This window comes from Olea europaea, unplaced genomic scaffold (genome assembly GCF_002742605.1).
Source record: "Olea europaea var. sylvestris unplaced genomic scaffold, O_europaea_v1 scaffold2917, whole genome shotgun sequence".
NCBI classification, from domain to species: domain Eukaryota; kingdom Viridiplantae; phylum Streptophyta; class Magnoliopsida; order Lamiales; family Oleaceae; genus Olea; species Olea europaea.
Window position 1 is genome coordinate 1 of NW_019247748.1, and position 11,695 is coordinate 11,695.

Sequence of the window (11,695 nt, forward strand, 5' to 3'; positions counted from 1 at the left end):
TGAAAGCATATTTTAGTTTTGTCTGTAATACATGATTTTTGATTCTGGTATGGTACACTATTGTGCTTAGGATTAATCTCCTTATACATCTGAGGTGGCATAAGGGTGTCCATAATGGACACCCGTACCTCTCCATTGGAGGAGTGCTTGTGGGGCCGAGGCACTCCTCCAATGGAGAGGTGCTGGGTGTCCATTATGGACACCCTTATGGCACCTCTGATGTACATGTAGCATCCTCTATTCGTTTATAGTTTATTTGTGGGTGAAGGGGAGATTTAAGGGCAAAAAGAGACGAAGGTTATTTGGGTATTGTAGATATAATGAATGGAGCGTCGTTGCCTCATTGGGTCTTAGAACATCATCAAGTTTTGGGTCACTATAGCTATGGGCACAGAGTGAAGAGTTGCAAGCTCAGAATTTGTACACTGTTCGAAAGACTTCAAAGATATACAGTTGGAATGGTGATTATGGCTGCCTTTGCAATCTTGGTTTTTATGACGGGGTGCTTTATGGTCCACAGAGTTTCGCCCTCCAGATCTCTGTCATCATTTTTATTTCCATGCTGTTCACGAAATATTTTCTTTTGATTTAAAACTACCGCAAGTATACGGTTTGTTAACAAGTAATAAAGTGAAATAATAAGTTCCGAATATCATCCCACAAGGATCGAGTTGTTTAACTTTATCTGCCTTAGCCTTGACCGAAACGAAATTATCAATACGAAAATTTAACTTAAGAAAAGCCCTAAATTAGTAAAAACCCTAATGTCGCTAAATTGATCAATGAATGAATTAAAATGCAAAACAATGATTTAACAAATTAAAATGCAATTCAAGTGATTAGAAAGCAAACTGGTTGAATTCAATGACAATTAATCGCACTAGGATCTCGAATTCCCATGCAATGATCACTTCAAACCCTAGTTTCACAAACTGACAACATGATTGAATTATTGACGAATTAATGCCCCTAAATCTATCCAACACTCTCTCTAGAGATGAATCAAACCTATTTTTATGTACTACCGGTCTATATCTCTATGACCAATGCATATATAAAAATGCATGCGGTTTTATGAGCACTTTAAAGATTCACATAGGTCATAGAGGTATATTTCTATCCCTTATCGGACCCTATGATGATTTATATTGTGTAAAACCTATTCCACTTCTCTCGAATGCAAGGACTGGTCACCCAAACTCACACAATTACGGGCTCTTAATTGTGAAAAACAATAATTGCATATAAATCATTCAAAAGAATCAAAACATGTTTTAATGTCGAATTGTAAAACTAGAATTTTAAATATCACATCACATGGTACATCGATCTCCTAGTACATGTAAATCTAGCCTAGCTTAATGGGAAATAAAGAAAAACAATAATTAAAACCAAGGAAGAACATCACCCAATTGATTCTTGAAGTGAAGTCTTGAATCTTGAAGTGGATTGCCTTGTTTTTGCCTTGTTCTTCCTCTCCAAATCCTCTAAAATTGTGTATAATCCCCCTTCCTTATGTTTCAAGGTCGTCTGGTATTTATTGGGGATGGAATTAGGTCAAGGAAGTCGCCCAAAATCTTACTAAATCGTGTTTGAGTTGAATAAGGAAACCTTAGATTTCGTCACATTTTTATACCATGCGACCGCATGGTATAAAGCCATGCTACCGCATGGTTCAGAAGTTTCAACCCAAATTTTTCCCTGTATTGCCTTGTGCGACCGCAAGGAATTATAACCATGCGACCGCATGGTTATAGAAATTTTTCTGTCAAACAGCTTTTAGTATTTTGATTATATTTTTCTCTCCCGCTATCCAATTGAGATAATTCAAAGTGCATTGGAAAGAAAACTACAGATCTACAATTTTCATAGAAATAGGTATTCCAAAATTCAGATGTTTACTATACCAAAATTGGGTCTCAAGTGGAGACTAAAAATCCCTAGTATATCCTTTTCGCCTGAAAATTGATACTTGATAATACTTCAACTATACTTCACCTCTTTAAATCATTTCCTCATCCAATTGACCTCTAACACTCTTCAATCTTCATTTCATCGCCGTCTCATCTATGGATTATTTACAACTTGGTCCCTGAACTTTTGTTTTCCTTCATTTTGGTCCTTTTTCGGGTCTTTTATCCTAAATTTCACCATGTCCATCAATATTCCCTACAAATCACAAATGAAACGAAATTAAGCCACAATTAAACCATTTTTCTCATAATTAAGTTATGTTTGTGATCTAAATAAGTGTACAAAAATATACGTATCAAATCCCCCAAACTTGAACGGTTGTTTGTCCTCAAACAAAATAATGACTTGACTCTCAACAAACATGGCTTAATAGCCTGCCTTGTCTCAGGATCGGAAGTGAGTGATTGACATTAGAAAAAATTTCAATAGTGCATGAATAAAATCAACATTTCCCTGTTAAATGCACACATGGCGTGGGTGTGTGAACTCATGCCAACATATCAAGCTTATGATTGGTGTAATCCCGACCCCAAGTGGTTATTTATGTCCTTACTTCGCTTGAGTGATACACACCCCCCAAATTAATTCTTTTTACTCTATTATCTCGAGGTGTGTTTTAAAGTTAGGAGTTTAAAAAACTATAGTCCTTACCCTCTCTTAGTTTGGATAGATTTCACTATCACAAGTTCACATGTCAAAAAATGAAGGCTCTCCCAGATTTGATTGCTTCAACACTTAAGATTAAAATAAGTTACGAGGCTCGCCTCAAAGGTATAATTTCTTCAACCAAATGTCCAAGGGCCTCTTGACATTATCGTGCCTTTTCTCACTTATTTTATGATAATTTTTTCATCATTTTTTATTTTTTACGCCATCTTCTCATTTGCTTTCTATGTAACCCCTGTAGCGAGCTTTAGGCCGATGACTCCCAAACTAGTTGGCTTTAGGGCACCAGATTTTAAACCTTGTAAGCTTATTCACTTGAGTTATAAAAGCTCGATCAGATGGCTTTTTATTCACTTCTTTCCCTCTTACTTTCTATATGACCCATGTAATGAGCTTTAGGCCGATGATTCCCAAACTAGTTAGTAGTTAGTTTTAGGACACCAGATTTTGAAATATCCTTACAGGCTTACTTGCTTGAATCATAAAGGCATGGAAAAAAGGTTTTTTGTTTTCACAAGTTAGATTTATGCCCTTTATTATTTTTCTAGACATTTGGACTCCAAAACTAACCCCCAATTTAAGATTTTCACCTAATTTTCATCTTACTGGTATAAGCAATTCACACAATAGAATTCATGTACGGAGCCCCCACTTATCTTAATGCCTTCCTATGATTGCTCAACCATAGCCAAACTGTCTTAAGGTGGTTTACTATTTGATTTAGTAGAGGGTTATCATTCTTCTCCTACTTTATATTCAAAACCCCAATCACTAATCTAACATGTCGAGCATGAGTGGCGTGCATAAAGAATGTCAAGTATTACATCAACAAATACTAGTTAATCTATTCAGCACCATATCCACAGTTTGTAATTTATACCAGTCCAATAATCACACCATAGCCGGCAGGGTTATCAAGCCCACAGAAGCATGCAAAAATAAAAATACAGCAAACTGAATAAAATGCAAAGAATTTTTTTTAAATCCTCGACAAGCACAAAAATTGCAATAATTAAACATAGTTATTGATGAATATAGCCAAAATGACGAAATTATGTTCGTGTCCAAGATTACATCACCCACCCCCAAACTTAGATAATACATTGTCCTCATTGTGAAGATGAAATAAAAGTGTAAACAAACATAATTGAAGGACAATAATAAACTTAAGCGTAAGATGGAGTACGAGTACTCCCCTGATCAAGATGGAGGTGGTTAATGAAAATTGGGACCAGCAGTACCATCTCTTGGTGGTGGAGCTGTGACATTATTTTTTACGGCATCCTGTAAAAGTGTAAAGTATGCGTATTAGTCCACTTGGTGTAAATAGATGCAACTGAGGCAAGAAATAACCTACGTAGTGTACAAATCCCCCAAACTTGCTTTAATATATATATCGTTGGTGTGCAAAATGCATAATTTATGTCTCAACATAGGGTTCATATCACAAAAATGTGAATTACCAACGAAACTTCGCTCAAAACATGCACTTTGCTCAATTTAATACATGACTGACTAAAATAGGACTTCAACCTCATGACTCGTGCTCGGTGCATTGGAATTTGTGTGGACCATGCCTAGACTCCATGTGATAGGGATGTATGATTGATGACCTAAAACTATTGATAATGCAAAAAAAAAAAATGAAAATTTCCTAAACTATTGCAAAACGAAGTAAATGAAAGGATAGAAATGTTGGGTTACCTCCCAACTAGCGCTATTTTATAGTCGATAGCTCGACTTTTGGTACAGGTATGTTATGATACTTTAAATATGGCTTGGGAGGTCCTGCATAGTTTGCTCGATATGGTCTTGTTTCGCGCTGCAGTTATCCTCTGAATTTCATCCCTGTCTTTCTTCAAGTGGTTTGTCTTTCTTTCCTCATCCGTATGGAATCCCACATTGAATGCCTTAATCTCCTTTGAATTGATAAGAACGAATGGAGAGTGTACTATACATGTCTCATGGATGTTTGGCTGTTTCTCCATCTCAAAAATTATAGGGGATTCCTATGTCAAGCACTTCAATCTGGAAGCAGCTTTCAGGCTCGTTGGGGGTATTTCGTTGCCTTGAAAACATCAAAAGAGACTTGTCCCTCCCCCAGCCTCAGAGTTAATTGTCCTTGCTACACATCTATGAGGGCTCTTGTAGTAGCCAAAAATGGTCGTCCTAATATGATAGGCACGTCCTTGTCTTCTTCCATATCCAAAATCAAGAAGTCTGCTGGGAATATGAGTTTATCCACTTTGACCAATACATCTTCAATAATCCTTCGTGGATGTGTAAGTGATCGATCAGCTAGCTGTAGAGTTACTGTGGTTGCCTTAGGCTCTCCCAATCCTAGTTTCCTGAAAACAGAGAGTGGCATCAAGTTAATACTCACACCAAGATCACACAATGCTTTATCAAAATAAAAATCACCAATTGTACAAGGGACAATGAAACTCCTTGGATCTTTAAGTTTTGGTGGGAGCTTTTTCTGGATTCTGGCACTGTATTCCTCCGTAAGCATTATTGGCTCATGATCCTCCAGCTTGCGTTTGTTTGATATAATATCTTTGAGAAACATCGCGTAGCTAGGCATTTGTAATAGTGCATCGGCTAGTGGGATGTTGATATGGAGCTTTTTGAAGACTTCTAGGAATTTTTTGTACTATTGCTCCAATTTTTGCTTCTTCAACCGCTGTGGAAAAGAAATCGGAGGCTCGTAGGGATTGACTGTGACTTTGGCTTTATCCTGTGACTTTTCTGAATTTTCCTTTGAAATTGATTCCTTTACAATAGTCTCTTCTTCAGCAGGAGAAGATGTCTCTCCAATCACACCCAGCTCTTAATATGGATTTTAGGCAATTGTACTCCACTTCGAGTTGTAATGGCCTTAGCTTGCTCTTTAGGATTGATTTCTGTGTTACTCAGAAAGTTACCTGGCATTCTGCCAGTCAATGCTATGGCCAACTGCCCCATCAGAGTTTTCAAATTTTTGATCGTTACATTTTGATTTTGAAGTGTAGCTTCGGCTTTCTTCATGAATTTTCCTATCATATCTTCTAATTGAGGCCTCTTCTCTTGTTGTTGAAATTGTCCCTGTGGCCTATTTTGATTTTGGTTGCTCCAAAAGAAGTTGGGATGCTTCATCCAACTGGGGGTGAAAGTTTCTCCATATTGATTGTGTTGTTGGCGTTGTCCCCACTGTGCATAGTCTGCTTGCTCAATTCCTTGCATGAGTATTGAGCATTCCGATGTTTTATGCTCAACTCCACATTCCTCACAATTGCTCTTCTTAGCTTGTGCTGCTTGTGATATGCTTTCCACCTTGTGATATAGAGAGTCAATTTTTGCAGATATTGCTGAATAAGTATCCACCTCGTGGACACCCGGAGTTTTCCTTGGAATCGCCCTCTCAGAAGACCACATGGCTGATGTGGTAGCCATTCTCTCAAATAATTCCAATGCCCCATCAACTGTTCGTGTGGATATTGAGCCATCTGACGGTGAATCCGCCATGCTCTTGTGGTATAGAAGTAACCATGTGTAGAAGAATCGAATTTGGGTCCTTTTATGAAACCCATGTTGAGGGCACTTCCGGAGCATATTTTTGAATCTGTTCCAAGTTTCATCAAATGATTCGGTTTTTCCTTGACTGAATACTGATATGTCATGTCTCAGCTTCGCTATCTTGGCTAGGAAGAAAAACTTTGTGCAGAATTTGTGTGCCAACTCGTTTCATGTAGTGATACTTGCAATCGGAAGTCAATCCAACCATTCAAGTACTTTGTCTCGTAGCATATGAGGAAACAACCTTAGCCTAATAGCATCATCTGAAATTCCTTGATATCTAAAATGTTGACGCATATCCAAAAATCGAGATATGTGTGTATGTGGATTCTCTTCAGCTTTGCTATAAAATTGGTGTCCATTTTGAAATAGCTGTATCACATTGGTCTTCAACTGGAAATTTGGCTGCCCAAAAGGTGGATACACTATGTTGGATTGACTTTGAATCACTTGAGGAGTCAAGAAATCTCCTAGAATCTCATTTCATTCATCCATTGCCTCTCCTTCATTAGCTTGAATAATGGAATGTTTAGTTCGTTGGCCATTTGTAATTTTGCTTCTCGGTGATCTCTTTGTAGTCGATGAAATGTGCGCTCGATTTCAGGATCAGCTAGAATCAATCCTCCTCCAATCGATCATGTCATGCAAATCTGAGAAACAAAACCAGTACAAGCACTGAGATTCAAACAATTTAAATAACTAAAACAAAAATAAAGGATAAAAACCTAAAATAAAAAAAATTATACTAGCAAAATAAAAATTGAAGTTCGAATTAGTGCCTCGAGAAATAAAATTAAACTAAACTCAATCCCCGACAACGGCGCCAAAAACTTGTCCACGAAATATTTTCTTTCGATTTACAACTACCGCAAGTGTACGGTTCGTTAACAAGTAATAAAGTGGAATAATAAGTTCCGAATATCGTCCCACAGAGATTGAGTAGTTTAACTTTATCTACCTTAGCCTTGACCGAAACGAAATTATCAATATGAAAATTTAACTTAAGAAAAGCCCTAAATTAGTAAAAACCCTAATTTCGCTAAATTGATCAATGAATGAATTAAAATGCAAAACAATAATTTAACAAATTAAAATGCAATTCAAGTGATTAGAAAGCAAATTGGTTGAATTCAATGACAATTACTTGCACTAGGATCACGAATTCCCATGCAATGATCACTTCAAACCCTAGTTTCACGAATTGACAACATGATTGAATTATTGACGAATTAATGCCCCTAAATCTATCCAGCACTCTCTCTCGAGATGAATCGAACCTATTTTTACATACCAGCGGTCTATATCTCTATGACTAGTGCATATATAAAAATACATGCGGTTTTATGAGCACTTTAAAGATTCACATATGGCATAGAGGTATATTTCTATCCTCTGTTGGAATCTATGATGATTTATATTGTGTCAAACCTATTTCACTTCTCTCGAATGCAAGAACAGGACTTACAAATTACGGGCCCTTAATTGCGGAAAACAATAATTGCATATAAATCATTCAAAAGAATAAAAACATGTTTTAATGTCAAATTGTAAAACTAGAATTTTAAATATCACATCACATGTACATCTAATCTCCAAGTATATGTAAATCTAGCCTAGCAAAATGGGAAATAAAGAAAAACAATAATTAAAATCAAGGAAGAACATCACCCAATTGATTCTTGAAGTGAAGTCTTGAATCTTGAAGTGGATTGCCTTGTTTTTGCCTTATTCTTCCTCTCCAAATCCTCCAAAATTGTGTATAATCCCCCTTCCTTATGTTTCAGGGTCGTCTGGTATTTATTGGGGACGAAATTAGGTCAAGAAAGTCGCCCAAAATCTTACTAAATCGTGTTTGAGTTGAATAAGGAAACCTTAGATTTCGTCACATTTTTATACCATGCGCCCGCATGGTATAAAGCCATGCTATCGTGTGGTTCAGAAGTTTTAGCCCAAATTTTTCCCTGTATTGCCTTGTGTAACCACATGGTTATAGAAATTTTTTCGTCGAATAGCTTTTAGTATTTCATATCTTCTTCTCCCTATATCCGATTGAGATGATTCAAAGTGCGTTGTAAAGAGAACTCACAGATTTAAATTTTTTATGGAAATAGGATTTCCAAAATCCGGATGTTTACTATACCAAAATTGGGTCTCAAGTGGAGACTAAAAATTCCAAGCATATCCTTTTCGCCTGAAAGTTGATACTTGATAATACTTCGACTATACTTCACCTCTTTGAGTCCTTTCGTCATCTGATTGACCTCTAACACTCTTGAATCTTCATTTCTTCGCCGTCTCATCTATGGATTATTTACAACTTATTCCCTAAACTTTTGTTTTCCTTCATTTTGGTCCTTTTTCGGGTCTTTTATCCTAAATTTCATCATGTCCATCAATATTCCCTACATCACAAATGAAACGAAATTAAGCCACAATTAAACCATTTTCTCATAATTAAGTCATATTTGTGATCTAAATAAGTGTGCAAAAACACACTTATCACATGCTATAAATAAAATTTTATCATTGCCAAATGAAATAATCTTGGATCAGTTAATATCTTGATCATTGAGTCAGTTACATCTAATTGATCAAAAATTATATTAACATTTCCTTTTTAGGCATATTTAGATATAAAGAAAGAGATCTTGTTATTTATTATATTGTTCAACTTTTCATTTTATGTTTTGGTAAGTTTTTGTCATGACACCTTTGCACTAGAGAATGTGTATGTATTTGTTTGATAAACATGCTCTGTTTAACATCCCTAGCATGAAAACTTTGATTTATTCTCATTTATTTATTTTTTGATTTAAATCACATTACTCATCTCTTTAATTGGATACTAAAATGTGCTTGATGGATTGTTGTCACATAATTGTTATACCAATTAATGTGGCCCTACGTAATATTATCAATGAATGAATTAATTTGGTCTATATGCTAAAATCTAATTGGTCATTGAAAAGTGACAGTTTTATAACTGTCCACTTTGATGGAAAGTGGGTAGTTTTTGGCCCAAAAGGAAACTGCTCCTCTGTGCCTTTTGACATGAATGAAAAGCCATCAATTATTCAATTCAATAATAGTAAGGTAAAGAGAGAGAACCGTTTCTTTAATCTCACTGGTTTCTCTTCTACAGATTTAATAAATTCCAATCTTCTTCATGGATCAAGGTATGTTTCTTGATCAAATTGCTCATATGTGAAAATCATAGAATTCTATGATCTTGGCATTAAAGTTAAATTAATGGCTTACATGTGGTATCAGAGTCCAAACCTTATAAGATTTTACTTCCATAAGTTGTCAACCATGTCATAGTACTTCAAAGTCATTATCTTGCTCCTGTAGAAATAAACAATTAATCTGAAGATGGCATATTCTCTATGAAATTATCATGGATCGTAAAAATTATTGGGATTGTGACTAATTTCTCCTGCAAAATATTGAGCTATATGCGAGTTGCGTAACAAGAGATAATCAGGCTAATGATTTTCACATGAAATCAAGAAAGTGATTAGTGAAAAGAAGGAATATGGCAATATATAGAATTATTCTACTTTTATAGGGGAAATCCCCTGGTATTACACTTGTAATATGCACATGGGGATTTTCGTGTACATATATAGCATGACTCAATTAATCGTGTGTTCTTTGTCAAATATAATTAGTCTAAGCAACGCTATAAAGGGTCAAGAGTGAAAGACAAATGTAAGTACATGTGACAAATTATTCCAAATAATAACTCCTATCCTTTCAAAACTTTTCAATTTTGACTTGAGCATCGACGAGGTCTAAGTTTAAAACTGTTCCGATATACCTTTTAACACTTCTCTTTGGTTGCAAAAATCAACTCATCGATTCTCTTCGGTGATCATTGTTATTCATCCAAAAAATATATTTTCCACCCATCTTAACATCATACCTCATTATAAGGATCGTAAACATTTGGGGTGGAAATTGAAAAAAAAAAAGAAAAGAAAAAAAGAAGAAGATATATTTTTCTTTTAATTCTTTTTATATTTTTCAATTCAATGGTTTGTTGGTAAATTCACCTTAACGTGATCAATCAAGTACCTTAATGCTTAAAAAAAATGAATACTTCAGTGCACAAGGGAGTAGATGCTAAGGATTACAAGTGCAATTCTTCCATTGAGAATAATATCACTGAAAAATAACTACAAAACGATAAAAAGATAAAACTGAACGGTAATGCTACTAGTACATCGGGGGTACCGAAGCGTGTACCTAATGGACATGCGGTGACCCCCCATTGGAGGAAGTGCATGTGAGACAGATGCTTCCTCCAACAGGGGGTCGCTGTGTGTCCATTAGGTACACGCTTTGGTACCCCCGAATGTACCACGAGTTTAATTCAAAACCGAATTATCCCTTAGATTGAATTTCGTGCTATTAATAATTTAATTAGAGAATAATTATTGGAGTTATCAAAAAAAATAAAATAAAATAATTAAACACTATAAATAAATTGACAAAATCGAGGATGCAACTGTTTCTAGGGAGAGAGACCAAGGCGAAGAAATCACTAATAGAGGCAATCAAACGCACTATAATCTTTATCTCTGCAAAAATATTATCCCGTTTAATGCATACACATTATACAAAGGTACACAGCTTAATTTAATGTTCATAAATATCCTTGTTTGATGGGCTCATTAGGCTTTGATTATCCATAATGTGCCGCATTGATCTAGATTTCTAATGTTTGTATAATTCTGAAAGTTCGATTTCGGATTGAGCTTGTATCTAAGTGAAAGTGTATCTATGACTTATAATTCCCCTTGATTGGTAGTTAGTGCGGGTAAACGGGGATTCCTGTTTGTGGTTTTGTAATTTCTAAGTCAATTTTGGCATTGCGGTGCTCTTTTTTCCGAGAAAGTGATTGAACTTTCGTGTTGAGTGAAGTCGATCCTTTAACCTTAATGGAACGATAGATTTGGTGAGTTGATGAGAATTTTTAATAACTAAGTTTTGACTTTAACTTTAATGGAACGATAGATTTGGTGAGTTGATGAGAATGTTTAATAACTAAGTTTTGATTTCTCTTCTATTATTTCATGTATGCCAAATTTACTGAATTTGGATTTTGTTAATGTATCTTAGTGTCGTCTGTAATAGATTAAGTTATTATTATTTGGATGGTGATTTTTTATTCTGGTATGGTACGCTATTGTGTTTATTTGTGGATGAAGGGGAGATTTAAGGGCAAAAAGAGATGAAGGTTATTTGGGTATTGGAGATATAACGAATGGAGCGTCGCTGGGTCTTAGAACATCATCAAGTTTTGAGTCACTGCAGCTACAGGCACAGAGTGAAGGGTTGCAGGCTCAGAATTTGTACACTGATCGAAAGACTTCAAAGATATACAGTTCTGTTGCGAGGGAGAAGGAAAGGTTTCTTTCTTGTTTTTTCAGATATTCAAGTCCAAGGAAAGTTGGAATGATGATTTTGGCTGTCTTTGCAATCTTGGTTTTTATGA